This window comes from Chiloscyllium punctatum, chromosome 34 (assembly GCF_047496795.1).
Source record: "Chiloscyllium punctatum isolate Juve2018m chromosome 34, sChiPun1.3, whole genome shotgun sequence".
Lineage (NCBI taxonomy): Eukaryota > Metazoa > Chordata > Chondrichthyes > Orectolobiformes > Hemiscylliidae > Chiloscyllium > Chiloscyllium punctatum.
The window spans coordinates 11,851,490-11,868,618 of record NC_092772.1 but is presented as its reverse complement, the minus strand read 5'-3'; the positions used below and the strand labels follow the sequence as shown (position 1 = coordinate 11,868,618).

At 45.5% G+C, this 17,129-nt stretch overlaps 1 long non-coding RNA gene across 1 annotated transcript in view; it reads right to left on the bottom strand.

Annotated features, from left to right (window-relative positions):
- Positions 1 to 17,129, bottom strand: part of LOC140458763 (uncharacterized) — a 56,184-nt gene that overhangs the window by 14,867 nt on the left and 24,188 nt on the right. Inside the window, exon 7 of the long non-coding RNA XR_011953664.1 lies at positions 12,403 to 12,528. This is a non-coding gene — a long non-coding RNA (uncharacterized lncRNA). The remainder of the gene's footprint in view (positions 1 to 12,402; positions 12,529 to 17,129) is intronic.

Below are 17,129 nucleotides of genomic sequence, written 5' to 3'. Positions count from 1 at the left end.
CATTCTGTCCATGTACATGGCTGGGTTTCCCCACACACGTGTGGTCCCTGCCTCAGGGCTTGTGGGAGTTGTAGTCCCCATGAAGCCTCTGGGGACCTGCCCCTGGAAAGTGAAAGAAAGTGTGGGCTGGAGGGTGTTGTCTATAGGATATCTATTCAGACACACAGGACATGTGGGCTGTCACTGAGATTTACTGAGACATCCACTTAGACACCCGGACTTCTGACGTAAGGAATATACATTCAGCCAATTGTGGGGTGGGGAGGGTAATAATGGGCAGCAGATTTTAAGCAGAGGTGGCTCAGTGGCGAGCACTGCTGCCTCACAGCATCAGGGACCCGGGTTTGATTCCAGCGTTAGGCAACTGTGTGGAGTTTACACATTCTCCCCATGTCTGCATGGTTTTGTTCGGTGCTCCAGTTTCCTTCCACAGTCCAAAGATGTGCAGGTTAGGTGGATTGGTCAGGCCAAATTGCTCACAGGGTCCATGCATGTGCTGGTTAGGCAATTAGCCACGGGAAATGCAGGGTTACAGGGAATGAGTGGGTCTGAATGGGATGCTCATCATAGGGTTGGTGTGGATTAGATGGATGAATACCCTGTTTCTGCACTATAGGGATTCTATTCTATCCTCATGAGGAAGAATGTACTTATCTCGATGTGTTGTGAATCTGTGGAATTCCCTTTTCAAAATGCGGTGGATGCCAGGACAATGAGCCAATTTAATGAAGAGATACAGTTGTTGAATTTGCAATGGGTTGAAGGGTGAGAGAGAGCTGGCGGGAAAATCCAGTTGAGACAGAGGTGAGCTCAATCATCACTGTATTAAATGGTGGAGCTGGTTCGAAGGGCTGCATTGCCTCTCCTGTGCCCAGGGCTTATCTTCTTATGGTACTAACCAGAAAGATGAATCCAAAACTCACCATCTTCACCAAAGGAGATCTTCAGAAACAGCAGGATAGTCAGGTGGATTAGCGTTCCAAACTTAGATAGTGAGGAAGCGTGTAGGAGATAATGATTTTGCAATTTTAAACTGAGGGGAGACAGTGATTTATGATTTTAGACCTTGTGTTGTGAATATCTATCCTGTACTTTATTACAAAGCCAAGGTGGTCGCTGACAATGAAACCCAAAACTCCCAGGAAACATCGTCTCACCTCATAATCTGATAAAAAGACTTGTGATAAGTCTGATAGAATTTAGAACACAGATGGAAAGCGGGAAGATTAAATCCAATCCCAAGATCTGTGCTTAAACAAAGGAGACTACAATAGGATGAGGCAGGAGTTGGCTAATGCAGACTGGAAGCAAAGACTTTACTGTGGGACAGTTCTCAGACAGTGGAGGAATATCAAAGTAATTTTTCAAATTTCTCAGCAAAAGTATATATCAGTGAAAAGGAAGGACTGTAGGAAAAGGAGTAATCTGCCATGTCTAAGGCAATAAGGGAGTCTATGAAATTGAAGTAGAAGGCATACAAATTGGCAAAGACCAAGGATAAATTCAGAGATTTTAAAACCTCAAAGATCAACAGAAAGCATGATGGATTTGGGGATAAAAAGTGATGAGTAGCTATCCCCAGGGACAGAATAGCAGTTTACACTGCTCGAGGGGAACCTATTGTGTGGGGAACACATGGCCTCTGTAATTGTTGAAGCACTTAACTGTTACCATAGAGATAATCCTGATCAAGTTAAAAATCACAGCACACTCCAAAAGCTTGTACTTCCAAATAAACCTGTTGGACTATAACCTGGTGTTGCGTGATTTTTAACTTTGTCCACCCCACCCCAACCCTGGCTCCTGCACATCAGCATCCTGATAGAGAGCCCCACGGAAACTGAACTGCCCGTCAGGTACTTGAGGGAGCCACGGGGGCGTTGGGGGGGCGGGGGTGGTTAACCACAAAGTGCTGAACTGACCTCGACTTTCTAACTGCCGTTGCCATGGAGATAATACTGAGAGACAGTCTCTATTCAAGGTCCCAAACCACAAAGGTTTAAGAATGGGAGTGGCACATCGGACAGGCGGGGAGTTACCTGATGCTGCCTGGAGGTGTTTTGCATGTACACTATCCATGTAACTGCCATGTTTCATCAATAAAAGACTCAAAGAAGACCTCTCAGAGTTCTGTGCCTGGTTATTCCTATCCAGCAGGGTTCAGGAATATGAGCACACAGCAGTCAGGCTTCACAGTGGAGGATACGAAGAACATGCCAGTAATTGATAAGGAGACTGAGGAAGGTGAGGACCAAGAAACAATCATTATCACGAAAGAGTTAGAGCTGGGCAAGCTAATGGAGCTAAAGGTAAACAAGTCTCATTGCCCTGATAGAATACATCCCATGATACCAACAGAATTAGGGGGAGAAATAGCAAATGCACTTAGAGTTATAGCGTCCTGCAGCAGAGACAGGCCCTTTGGCCCAAACTGGCCCATGCCAATCAGAATGTCCATCCACACTAACCCCATTTCCCTGCACTTGGCCCATCTGCTTCTGAAACTTTCCTATCCATGCATTTGTCCAAATGTCTTTTACTTGTTGTTAATATACCCACCTCAACCACTTCCACTGGCAGCTCATTCCATATACATACCACCTTTGTGTAGAACAGTTGCCCCTCAGTTTCCCATGTATTCTTTCTCCTCTACCTTTAACCTGATGCCCTCCAACACTTGAGTCCCTGGGAAAAAGACCGAGTTCATTCACCTTACCCATGCCTCTCATGGTCTTATACACTTCTATAAAATATTCCCCCACAGTGTCCTCTGCTCTAAACAAAAAAGTCCTCACTTGTCCAACCTCTCCCTGTACCTCAGACTCCTGAGACCTGGCATCATCCTTGTAAATTTCTTCTTCACCTTTCCAGTTGAATAACTGAAACCTACACTGCATTCATCACATTTCCCGTGTTTCCCTACGGCGCTGGAACCGATGTGACAACACCAATGGATTACATAATTCACTCCATTACAACAATCCCATTTTCATAGATTTTTCCATGATGCAGGAATCCTTTGGTCTTTCTGGTTTCATGGCTAATTGTCCTCATACAAAACCAATCTGTGGCTTGACTATTCCAGGGAAATGTGCCATGATTTTTTAGACTTTCAAAAACCAAGTCCCCACACTAACATGGACTTCACTGTCTCAGTACTTTTCCAGTCACACTGACATTTGAAATATTCGCCCACGGGCAGAATGCACCACCTTTCCATCCAGATGAAAAGGTCAATGATATTCAGATCGGCACGGATCCAGTAACATGAAGTTCAATTTGAATTTCTCAACTGCAAATCCCCCCTTTCAATACTCTATAACAGAGAAAACAGAAAGTGCTGGAGATCCTCAGCAGGTCTGGCAGCATCTGAAATGGTGACAGATGCAGGAAACATTGCAGCCTTGAAGAAGTGTTGAGATGATCACACCAGGCACGTGCGCTTGATGACCATTATGGATAAGATGGGGACAGGGATCCCTTTCTGGAAGGGCCTTGGTGAGACCACACCTGGAGTACTGTATACACCTTTGTTCCCCTTTTCCAAGGAAGGCTCTCCTGGTTATTGAGAGTGTGTAAAGGAGGATCACCAGATGAGTCCTGGGATGTGAAGATAGTTAAGGACTGCAGGTGCTGGAAGTCAGAGTCTGTACAATGTGGACCTGGGGAGGTGCAGCAGGTCAGGCAGCATCAGATGAGCAGGAAGGTTGATGTTTTGGGTCGGGACCCTTTGTCAGTCTTGATAAATAACCCTGACCCAAAACGTCAACTTTCCAGCCCCATCGTATTCATGCTGGTCATCAAGCACCTATTTATGCTAGTCCCATGTTGTGGCACTCAGCGTGTAACCGATATTGTAGTGCTTGGTGTGATCATCTAAACACTTCTTTAAGGCTGCAATGTTTCCTGCATCTGTCACCATTTCAGATGCTGCCCGACCTGCTGAGGATCTCCAGCGCTTTGTTTTTTTTGTAGATTTCCAGCATTTTGCTGAAGCACATAGAGTCATCGACATGTAAACAGCTCCAGATTTTGTTGACTCACATTCCTGGGATGTCAGGACTGATGGATGAAGAGGGACTCAATCTTCGTTTAATCCTCCTTTCCTGTGGCTTTCTGAGCCGCTAACTACATCATTAATATTCTACCTCCCATTCCCTGTCCTGAATCTGACCCATCTAAGCCTACACTTTCGTTCCCATCCCCCTGCCAGACTAGTTACAAACTCACCAATGGAACTGACTAAAGCCCCCACCAGATTTGTCTCAGCTCTGCCCAGGGGTAACCAGTCAGGCTAGTACAGGTCCCACCCAGAAACAGTCCCAGTGCCTGAAGAATCATAACCCTTCTCTGGTACACCATTTCCCCAGCCACACATCCAGCTGATCGACCTTCTCATTCCTGCTCTCATTAGCACATGGCACTGGGAGTAAGTCTGACATTACAATTCAGGAGCTACATTTTAATGCATCTCTGCTCTCCCTATGTCCAGCTTTCAGGCCCTCATCCCTCTGTTTAGCGATGTCCTTGGTATCTGTGTGTTGCACGACCATGGGTTGTTTACCCTCCAGCTCCAGAATGTCCTGCAGCCACTCCATGATATCATGGATCTTGGCACCAGGGAGATTACATCCCATCCTGGATTCATGTCTGGGGGCACAGAAGTGCCTGGCTGTACCCCTGATTATTGAATCCCCTGTCACTATAGCCCTGCCACTCTCAGTCCTCTTGTTCTGATCAGCAGAGCTCTCTGTGGTGTCATGAACCTGGCTGATGCTGATTTCCTGAGAAGCCACCCCACCCATTCCCGCCCTTACAGAATCCCAAGCGGAATACAGTATCTGTATGAGAAGGGGATAACAACGGGGGACTCCTGTACTCCCTTCCTGAGCCTTTTACTAGATCTGATGTTCACCCATTCCCTTTCTGCCTGTGTAACCCTCACCTTCAGTGTGACTAACTCACTAAACGTGCTGTCCATAACATTCTCAGTATTGCAGATGCTCCACAGTGAGTCCACTCTCAGCTCCAGATCTAAAAGGCAGTTTCCCAGTAGCTGCAGATGGGAACCCTTCCTGCACAAATAGCCGTCAGGGACACTGGAAGCAGCCCTTATTTCCCACATTGTGCAAGAAGAGCACACCACGGGTCTGAGGGCTCCTGTCACAACGTCTCTCTACATTCATCTAGTTACTCCCATTAAGAGAATTTAAATGAGTGAGTAACCTTCCTTCACTTCAAACATGTCCATTATAATACCAAAAAAACATCTTTACTTAAGCTGATATGTCATACTTTAAAAACTTAAATACTCCACAGGTATCACTGACAAATTGGCTGTTCCCATTGGGACTGTGAATTTCTGAAAGGCCTGAACTAAAACTGAGTTTCAGCTTCACCTTCTCCCTGTCTCACCTCACTATTTACATCCAACTCCAAAACACTCTCATTGAGCCAAGCAGCACTCACTGTGCAGCCCTGTCATTTTCATTGTCTGCTCACACCTACACTGCCCTCAGCCTCCTGTACTGTTCCAATGCATCTCAATGGGAGCTCAGGACCAGCATTGCATCTTTCAATTCAGCCCTTTGTAACCCCAGAGTCATAATGGACTTCAGCAGTTTCGGAATGAACAGACAGTTGTCAGAATCTGGAACGTTCCACCTGAAATGGTGCTGGAATTTGAGTCCACAAGGAATTTCAATGAGAAATTTGCAGAGAATTGGAAGTAGGGAGTTTACAGATTAACATCATAAAGTGGATGATTAAGACAAAATCTGACAGCTCCTGCAAAACGACGAGGTGTAATTTGGATAAATCTGTGCCCTCTCTCAGGCCAATACCCCCTTCCACAGCTGCAGGGCCAAGAATTGAACACATACCCCAAGGGTGATCCAACCATGAACTTGAACATCTTTCTGCTTTTGGTTTGACAAAAATATTGAAGATATTTTCCCACAGACAGACTTTTCTCGTTCCACAGTTAAATGCCAATGATATTCAGATCCTGATGACTCCGCTGACTGTAGAAACTTGTTTAATGAGATCCCAGTCTCAATTATTCTGAATTAATATCCTATAAACTGAATTCACAAAACAAAGCTCACAGTCAGTGCAAGATGAATAGTGAAGGTAAACACTTCTCTTGGTATGTGTTTGATGTGTAAATGCTCCTCTTCAAATCACCCCGCCCCCACCCAGGAAGAGGACACATTCATGCTCCTTGCTGTACCTTGCCCCAAATAAAGATGGCGGCTATAACCCAGGACCTCTCACTGCCTGAGGCCCAAGCCATCTTCCCCTTTGCTGCAAACGTGGGACCAAGAGTTTCTAATTCAAACTAACTACCTGCACAGAGTATAACTAAACCCTCCCAGTCTACACTGATACATTTCATCCGGTTTCTGCTGCCATTTTCCCCTTTCTCCTTTCTGCCTCCTACACACACCATGGGTTACCGCGGGTCCAGTGACCCTTCCTCAGAACCGATGACAGCTGGGAAAATTAGAATCCCTTCAGGAAACAGGCCCTTTGGCCCAACAATTCCACACTCACCCTCCGAAGTTTATCCCACCCAGACCCATTCTCCTACTCTATTACTCACCGTTTACCCGGACTAATGCACATCCCTGAACCCTACAGGAAACTTAGCTGGGCCAATTCACCTAACCTATAGATCTTTAGACTACAGGAGATAGGGGTTAAAGAGTAACTCATAGGTGGAGACAGAGCCCAAAGAGACACAGGAACATTTGGAAAGATAAAGGAGTGGGGAGTTGGAAAGCTGTTAATGGAGGGGACAAGAACCTTCTAGCATCTCAGTGGCGGTGGTGAAAGTGGCGGCTTATGATCTACATTATGCCTGCAAAAAAGACCTTGAGCTTCCAGTTGCCTGCTCTTTAACACACAAGACTGTTCCCTGTCCAACATCTCTGTCTCATGCTTACTGCAGTGTTCCAGTGAAGCTTGATGCAAGCTGGAAGAACACTTCAGAACATACCAAATGGCTTCCTATTTCAAGGACTGCAAATGTCCCCGCACATGTGGTCAACAATGCCCTCCAGTGTATCTCCTCCACTTCCCACACCACTGCCCTTGAACCCCACCCCTCCAAATGCAACAAAGATGGAATCCCACCATCCTCACCTTCCACCCATAAACAACGCATCATCCTCTGCTCTTTCCACCATCAGATCCAACCCCCTGAGATATATTTCCCTCCCCACCCCTTTCAGCATTCCACAGAGATCATACCTTCTGTGACTTCCACGTTAGATCCACACTCCCCACCAACCCACCCTCCACTCCAGGCATCTTCGCTTGTCACTGCAAGAGGTGGAAAACCTGTACCCACACCTTCCCCTCACCTCCATCCAAGGCACCACTGGATCCTCCCACATCCAGCAGAGAATTCCCTGCCCACCCAAACACCTCACCTATTGTGTCCCTTGCTCTCAGGACGCCAAATTGTGGAGTATTTCAGGGAACATTTCTGGGACACATACACCAGCCAACCCCACCGCTCTGTAGCTGACCATTTCGGCTACCCCCCACCCCCTCCGTCACCACGCTGCCAAGGACATGCAAGTCCTCCATCCCAAAACTGAGCCACCCGACACCTGGAGGAAGAACACCTCATCTTCCACCTTGGGAACTTTCAACCACACGGCATCAAGGTTTCCTCATCTCCTCTCCCCCAACTTATCTCCGATTCAACCCTCCAACTCGGCAAGACCCTCTTGAACAGCCCCACCTGATATTCTTCCTTTCCAATTGTCCATTCTACCCTCCATCTACAACCACCTATTGCCTCCCTAGCTCCCTTCGCCCAACCCCAAACACCCCTCCCTATTTATCTCTCAGCCATATTCCACCACCCACATTTCTGATGAAATGCTGACATGCCCAATATGTCAATTCTCCTGCTCCTTGCATGCTGCCTGACCTGCTGTGCTTTTCCAGCGCCACACTTTAACACAAGCTGGAAGAACAACACCTAATCTCCCACTTGGGGACCCTGCAACTCTCTGGCTTCAACATCAAATTCAATAATTTTAGGTCCTGAACTCTCCCACGTCCTAGTGTCTTTGCCCCCTACCCCACATACCAGGCCTTGTTATTACGTAGCCTGTCATTACACATTACCTATGGTTAGCCACTAACAGTCCCCATAAACAGCTATTCATCCTCCCCCCGTCAGATCGTTATCCACTCCTTTGTCCAACTGCTCCTCTCTCTCTCTTTGGACTCTATCCCCACCAATCATTTACTCCTTAACCCCTACCTTCTGTATAAAAACGGACATTTTTTTCTCAGTAACATCAGCTCCTGAGGAAGCGTCACTGGATCGAAAATGCGAAATGATTTCTTTTCACAGATGCTGCCAGATCTGTTGAGCTTTTCCAGTACCTTCTGGTTGTTGTGTGTGATTTACAGCATCCGCAGTTCTTCTGGTTCTAATTTACCCGGAGTATCTAATTCAGGTCCAACAGTTGGAAACAGTGTTTATCAACCTTCCCAGTCCACACTAACTCCATCTCTCTCCCAGTATCTGCTGTCTCTCCCACTCCTTCACATTCAGTCCCCTCTCACAGTGACACTGCGCCTGCAAAGCTGATGGTCATGTGTTGGCCTGCTGGACCCACCCCTCATTCACTCCCATTGGCTAGAGGGTGACGCCAACTCTCCTATTGGTCTGAAGCTGTGTCAATCAGCCAGGCCCCATTGTGACCTGAGTGTTGGGATCCTCCCAGGTGCATCAGAGGCTGAGGGGTGACCTCATAGAGGTTTATAAAACCATGAGGGGCAATGGGTAGGATAAATAGACAAGGTCATTTCCCTGGGGTCGGGGAGTCCAGAATGAGGGGGCATAGGTTTAAGATGAGAGGGGAAGAATTTAAAATGGATCTGAGGGGCAATTTTTTCCCCCCACTGAGGTTGGTGCGTGTATGGAATTTTCTGTCGGGAAGTGGAGGATGTTGGTACAATTAAACCATTTGGCATCTGTATGGGTATATGAATAGGAAGGGTGTAGAGTGATATGTGCCAAGTGTTGGCAAATGGGACAAGATTAGGTTGGGATATCTGGTCAGCATGGCCCAGTTTAACCAAAGGGTTTATTTTCATGGTGTACATCTCTACGGCTCTGCCCTGTGATGAGCTTCATCATTCACAGTGAATGCGTAAGTATCACAGAGGACAGGGGCTGGGGGCTATTCAGCCCATTGGGGCTGTACTCTCTCCCTCTGGAGATGGTGCCAATCTATCCCAACTCACCTCCCATTTGGACATAGCCCTCCAAATCCTTCCTTAAAAAAGTTAAATTTCAAATTTGTTTTGACAATAACTACTGAATCTGCATCCAGCTCTTGGTCAAACTGTTCCAGATGCTCAGAACTTAGTGAGTAAAATAATCTTCACATTTTTAACCTGCATTATTTGCCAGTTACCTGAAAATAGTTACTAAAAATTGTGACGTTAAAAATTTCTCACTCTGTCTCTCTGTAAATGAAATACCCTGGAAACAAATCAACTCCTGGTCAAAATCACTGCTTAACCTTCTCAGCTCCAAGGAGAATTGTCTGGCCTTCTGCTAAATCTTAATTTTAATTTATTAGTGTCATAGAGATGTACAGCACAGAAACAGACCCTTCAGTCCAACTTGTCCATGCTGACTAGATATCCTAAATTGATCTCGGCCCATAGCCTTCTAAACCTTTCCCAATCACATATCCAATGAGATGCCTTTTAAATGTTGTAACTGTACCGGCCTCCACACTTTCTCTGGCAGCTCATTCCATACACGTACCATGTTCAGCTTGAAACTTTACCCCTAATATCCCTTTTCAGTCTTTTCCCTCATGCCTGTGCTTTCTCGTTTTGGACTCACCTAAACAGGAATAAGACCCTGGCTGTTTACCCTATCCATGTCCCTCACGATTTTATCAACCTCTATGGTCACCTCTCAGCATCCGATTCTCCAGTGAAAACACCCTCAGTCTATTCAGCCTCTCCCTATAGCTCAATCCCTCAACCCTGGCAATATCTTTGCACTATTTCTGAATCCTTTCAAGTTTCACAATATCATTCCGATAGCAGGGAGACCAGGACTGAAAGTAGAATTCCAGAAGTGGCTGAATGAATGTCCTGTACAGCCGCAAAATGACGTCACAACTCCTGTACTCAATGCACTGACCAATAAAGGCAAGTACACCAAACACTTTCTTCAGTACCCTGCCTATCAATGACTCCACTTTCAAGGAACTATGAACCTGCACTCCAAGATCTCTTTGTTCAGCAACACTCACCAGGACCTTTCCATTAAGAGTAGAAGTCCTGCCTTGATTTGCTTTTCCAAAATGCAGAACCTCATATGTATTTAAATTAAACTGCATCTGCCACTCCTCAGCCCATTTAATTGGAGTCTCATTGTACTCTCGGGTAACTTTGCTGTCCACTGCACCTCCAATTTTGGTGTCTATTGTAAACCTACTAACCATAGCTCCTATATTCACATAGAAATCATTTATATAAATGGCAAAAAGCAGTGGACCCAGTACACAGCCTGACAGCATATTGGTCATCACAGGCTTCCAGTCCAAAAAGTACCCTCCACTATGACACTGACTGCTCAGCAAGGTTAGAGCTCATGGCATACAGGGAGATCTTACCATTTGGATACAGAACTGGCTCTTCAGACTGGAGGCCTGTGACTAGTGGACTGTTACAAGGATCACTGCTAGATCCACTACCTTTCATCATTTATATCAATGACTTGGATGTGAACATCAGAGGTATAGTTAGTGAGATGACACCAAAACTGGAGGTGTAGTGGACAGTGGGATCTTGATCAGATGGGTGAATGGGCTGAGGATTGGCATTTTGGAAACTCAAATCTTAGCAGGACTTATACACTTAATGGAAAGGACCTGCTGAGTGTTACTGAACAAAGAGACCTTGGAGTGCAGGTAGATAGGATAATGAAGGCGGCATTTGGTATGCTTTCCTTTATCGGACAAAGTATTGAGTACAGGAGTTGTGAGGTCATGTTGTGGCTGCACAGGACATTGGTTAGGCCACTTTTGGAACGTTGTGTACAAATCTGGTCTCCCTCCTATTGGAAGGATGTTGTGAAACTTGAAAGGGTTCAGAAAAGATTTACAAGAACTTTGCCAGGGTTGAAGGATTTGAGCTAGGCTGGGGGTTGAATAGATTGGGGCTGTATTCCCTGCAGCGTCGGAGGCTGAGAGGTGATCTTATCGATGTGTATAGAAACATGAGGTGCATGGATAGGATAAATAGACAAAGTCTTTTCCCTGGCGTGGGGGATCCCAGCACAAGAGGGCATAGGTTTATGATATGAGGGGAAAGACTTTAAAGAGACTTAAGAGACAACGTTTTCACACAGAGGGTGGGACGTGTATGGAATGAGCTGTCAGAGGAAGTGGTGGAGGCCATTATGATTGCAACATTTAAAAGGCATCTTCATGTGGATATGAATAGGAAGGATATGGGCCGGGTGCTGACCGGGGGGACTAGATTACATTGGGATATCTGATCAGCATGTACTGGTTGGACCGACGGGTCTCTGTTTCTGTGCTGTCCATCTATGACTCTTTGACCTTCCAGCCAATTCCATATCCAAACAGCTAGTTCCGCCAGAATTCTATGGTATTGAACCTGCTAACCAGTGTTTTATGTGAAACCTTGTGTCTTTCTCAAGTCCAAGGTACTGATTTCAATGCACAAAGCTATGCTGACTCTCCCTAATATTTTCTTGCTTTTGCAATGACATGTAAATCCTGTCCCTAAGAATCCCTTCCAACAACTTCTGTGCCACTGACTTCAGGCTCACCGGTCTATAGTTCCCTGGCTTTTCCTTACCACCTTTCTCAAATAATGGCACCAATCCTCCAGCACCTCACCTGTGGCGATCGATGATACAAATATCGCAGCGAGGGGCCCAGCAAAAGCTTCTCTAATTACCCACAAAGTTCTGGGATACACCTGATCAGATTCCAGGGATTTATCCATCTTTATGCATTTTAAGACATCCAGTACCTCCTCCTCTGTAATATGTACACTTGCCAAGTTATCACTATTTATTTCTCCAACTTCTCTAACTTCTATATCCCCTTTCAGTAAAAACTGACATGAAATACTCAGAATCTCTCCCACCTCCTGTTGTTCCATAGGCAGTCTTGTTGATCTTCGAGGGTCGCTATTCTCTGCCTAGTTATTCTTTTGTCTTTAGTGTATTTGTAGAATCTCTTTGGATTCTCCTTAAACCTTTTTCCCAAAGCTATCTCATGTCCCCTTTTTCGCCTCCTGGTTTCCCGCGGGTATACTCCTACTGTCCTTATAGTCCTCTAGGGATTCACACAAACACAGTGCGGTCTGTACCTGACATATCCTTCCTTCATTTTCTTGACCACAGCCTCAATTTCTCAGGTCATGCAGCATTCTCGACGCCTCCCAGCCTTGGCCTTAACAGGAACATACTGTCTGTGTACTCTCATTGTCGTAGGCCTATGGAGGATGTGGCAGATGAGGACAGAGAAACAATCATTATCAGTAAAGAGGTCGGGTTGGGAAAGCGAACAACTCATCCTTATCTCTGTAATCCTCTCTAGCCTCAGAACTACCACTATCTCTGCATCAAAGACATCTCAATATCTCTGCAACATCCTCCAACCTCTAATCTCCTCCAGTCTCAACACACTCTCTATCTTTAATCTTGTCCACCCTCTCAAATCTCTGTGATGTGCCTTTCTTTAATTCCAGCCTTCAGGATAACCCATTTTTATTTCAGATTCATGCACCCAGAGATCCACAATGTCCCGCTTAACCTCTGTCACATTTTTCCTCCAAAAAACATTATTTAATCACGTATCATCTATTCTAATATCATCTTCTCTGACCTGGTTTCTATTGTGGCTTGTCATATTCCTATATTACGCGTTTGTGGTCTACATGAAAAAACCGGTTTGTGGTCCATTGGATTTATGCTGTAAAGAAATCTCCCAGCTAACTATTTTAATCCCATTTTCCAGCACAGAGCCCATAGACCTGTCAGCCTTGGCCTTGCAAGTGTGTTCCGAAATAGATTTTAAATGCCTTCAGGATTTCTGTCTCTCACTCTCTTCCAGACAGTGAGGTTTAATGCAACTGTTGCTCTATGCTATCACCCACAGGGTTCAGAGCAGCTGGGTCTGTGCGAACCACAGATCGCCCACACATTGTGAAGGATGGCAGGGTCCCTGACAGGGGGCACAGGAGATTTACCAGGATGGTTCAAGGAATGGGGGATTTTAGTTGCAGAATTTGTGGGCCTTTTTTTAACATTAATTGTTCACGTGACATGTGTGTTGCTAATACACATCAAGAATAACCATCCGTAATTAATGGACTCTCCTTTTCAACCTCTCCCCTTGCCTGCGCTGTGGTAATATTCAGGTTAACCACTACCAGACATCTCTCTCTCATGAGAGAGCAGTCCTATGGTCGGGGAGGACAATGCTGACTTGATCTTTTACACAGTGATGCCACTGTGCCTCGAGGGTGGGGAAAGGGAATGCTGAAGGTGGTGGATGGGAAACCACTCGGGTACAGTACTTTATCCTGGAGGATGTTCACTTTCTTTAATATTGTTGGGGGGTGGGGGTGCACTGATGCAGACAAGTGGAGAATGTTCCAACACAATCCTGATGTGTACCTTATAGAGAGCAAACAGACATTGGGGAATCAGGAGTTTGGGGTGTTCTCCTTGTAGCAAAAGAAATTTGGGGAGCTGTGACAAAGTGGTTTACAAAAGTTACGCATTATTATAATAAACCTTAGACCCTTCAGCTCATTATACAAGGATTCCAGGACACATGTTGAAGATTTGGGAAGATCTATTGAAAGGATGGTTTGTTTCAAGGGAGAACTTTTATTCAGCAAATGGTATTGATCTGGAACACAATACGAATATCCAGGCCCTGATGTATTGAGTAATTCTGTCAGTTTGGCGTTACAGTGACTGAGATTACCATCTGAATATCTGCCTATAATACAAGTTTATAAAATCCGTCACTGTCAGTTCAAGTTTGAAACTCATACAATCCCTTCCTCCTGGCCCAGGAGGACTGTACACATTACCCCTGGTGGAGGTCAGCAGGCTCTTCAAGGGCAAATCTATGTGGGTTTCTATGAGTTTCCACCTTGGGACTTCATGTGACTGAACATGGGACAGAATATCCCAAGATTCAGTGAGATATGGAGAGTAGGATTTGCCTCCTTTTCTTTCTTTCCGTTCTGCCGCTGAGCCTCATCAATAAGACATGGGGTGTGAAAGGCTCATGCAGCTCGATGGGCAAGATGTCTCCATTCTGACCAATGGGCAGCAAGCTCCTCCCAGTCATGAAACAGAGTATCCCTGAAAGATAGCAACTGTGCATGCTTCCCACTGCCCAGTGCTCACAGTACATGTTTCGAATTATGAGGGGGGGAATCTCCGAGAAAAGGCATAACAGGAAGGTTCCAAAAGGATTATAAACAGTTTACAGAGAGATCTTCACAGGAAACTTGGGCAACAAGTTGGCAAATAGAGTATAACTTGGGATAAACTGTAGAAGGCTGCATCACAAAGGGACTGGGGGAAAATGAGCAGGAAACAGAAAGCGAGCACACAGTTACAACAGGGAATCAGGAAAGGGAATGGAATACTGTCCCTTATTTCAAAGAGTTTGCAATATAAGAGTTTGGAGTATATACCTTAGGGCAACTAAACAAATGACAAGTGAGACCACATCTGGAGTAACGTGAACAGATTTGGTCACTTTAGTTCATGAAATAGAGCAGTTTATTGGAGGCATTTCAGAGAAGATCCATTGGGATGATCCCTGTTTTGAAGGGATTATCCTGTAAGCAAAGGGTGAACAAGTTGGGAATCTACTCACTGGACTTTGGAAGAATGAGAGGTGATCTCTTTGAAACATACAGGATTCTGTCAAGGTTTGACAGGGTAAATATGGAGAGGATGTGTCCCATTACGGGTGAGTCTTGAACCAGATTCTGGATCAGTCGCGGAATCAAGGGTTCTGTTTCAGATTTCTCAAGTTAAAGGCAACACCAACACAGGTTAGGGTTTCAGCAGCAATGGAGCTGGAGTGAGAAGGAGATAAGCAACGTTTTAGAGATTGGAATTCCTGGTGTTTGTGATTGTGTAGATGTCTGATCAGAAGGTCACCTTGGGGTCAGATATGAGAGCAATATTGTGAAGAGTGTAGTTCTGCCTCAGACACTTCCCAGTGAGAGGGAGGGACACAGCAGTAAGGGAAATGAATTTGGAATAGCAACTGAAGGCAATGGGTTTAACAATGACAGTGTATCATTGGAGTGAATTGCAGCTAATTGAAGCGTGGTAAACAGTTTGATAACTGAGTAATAGTGGAGTAATGGAGAGGGATGATGGGGAGGGAGAGCTGGACATTGTCAGTGTACATGTGAAACCTAACAGTGCTTTTGGGCGATGTTACCTCCTGGCAGTATGTAGGTGAGAAACAGGACGGGCCAAGGATAGATCCTGGAGGGACACCAAATACAAGGAATTCAGAAAGGAAACGGAGAGTGGAGACGGAGCAGGATTTTCCAATGATGGTGAGGTCAAATATTAGGTTTTAGGAGAATGGATGAGAAGGACATAACCAGAAAAGACAGACAGACAGATCATGGAACAATATCTGTGAATTGCAAGTGGGGGGGGAGGGGGGGGGGGTGGGGGGTGAGGTGACCGTGGTGGAGGGAGGGAGGGCGGTGACAAGCAGGAGGATGAGACAGTTTTGGAATGTCCATGATTTAGCTACACGAGGGTAAATGGTCAAGATGACCTCGAATAAGGCTTGACAAGGGACTCGAAATGCAAGTTTAGGACTAAAATGAGGAGCACTCTTGTGAGGCAGTTTGGCTTGGTGGGCGAGTGGAGAGGGAGGAAAGAAGCAGAGGCAGCTGATTGGATTGTCTCAATGTTATTGACAGAGAAACTCCATGTGCTCCTCACTCTTGTTGTTGGAGGGGAGGATGGAGGAAACAGGGTAATGGACAGTGTTTTTATTTCCAAAACAATAAACAAAACCTTGATAGTGATTCTAAAAATAAGTGAACAAACCTGTCGTATTTATCATTTATCAAGAATATTAAAATATACAACTGAACTTCAGGTTTGAATCCCAAATCGGTAGAGGGTGGCTCTGAATTCAAGAAAAAAAATAACTGGCATGAAGAATCTACTGTTTGCCATGGAACCATTGGGGATGTTTTTCTGCCATTGACAATGTCCTTGAGGGAAAGAAACCCGACAGTGGCCCATCAAGTCACTCATTGTATTAATCACTGCACAGTCTCAACAAAGGAATGAAACTGGATGGACCACATTACATCTACCAATGCACTGGAAAATACAACACAATCAGCCCTCTTGACCCTGCAACTTCTGTCTCACTGTGGGCCAACAACAGCAGCAGAACTGTACTCCAGCCCAATCTGAAATCTCATGGCCTGATATCCCCCACTCAACCATTAACATCAAGCCAGGGGAATCAACCCTGGTTCAATGGTGAATGCAGGAGGGCATGTCAGGAGCAGTACCAGTCATACCTAAAAATGAGGTGCCAACCTGGTGCAGCTTCCAAACCTGCATGCCAAACAGCACAAGCAACACTAAATAGAACTAAGTGATCCCATAACCAACAGATTAGATCGGAGTTCTGCCACACCAAGTCAAGAATAGTGATGGACAATTAAACAACTCACTGGAGGAACCATCACAGATATCCCCACCCTTACCGATGGAGGGGTCTCACACATCCATGCAACAGATAAGAGGACAGCATTAGCAGCGCTTTTCAGCCAGCAGTGCCAGGTGGATGAGCCTTCTCCATTGGTCCCTCACATCACAGATATGAATCAACTTGGCTGAAAACTCATTTCAAATCAGATCAAGAAATGGATAAGCAGTGTAAATGTATGGGCCCTGCCAATATTCTGGCAATAATACTGTTGGCTGTGCTCCAGAATCTGCTGCCCACGAAGGCAAGTACTGTTCCAGCACTGGCGCCTACCGACTTTGTGGAACATTGCTCAGGGATGTT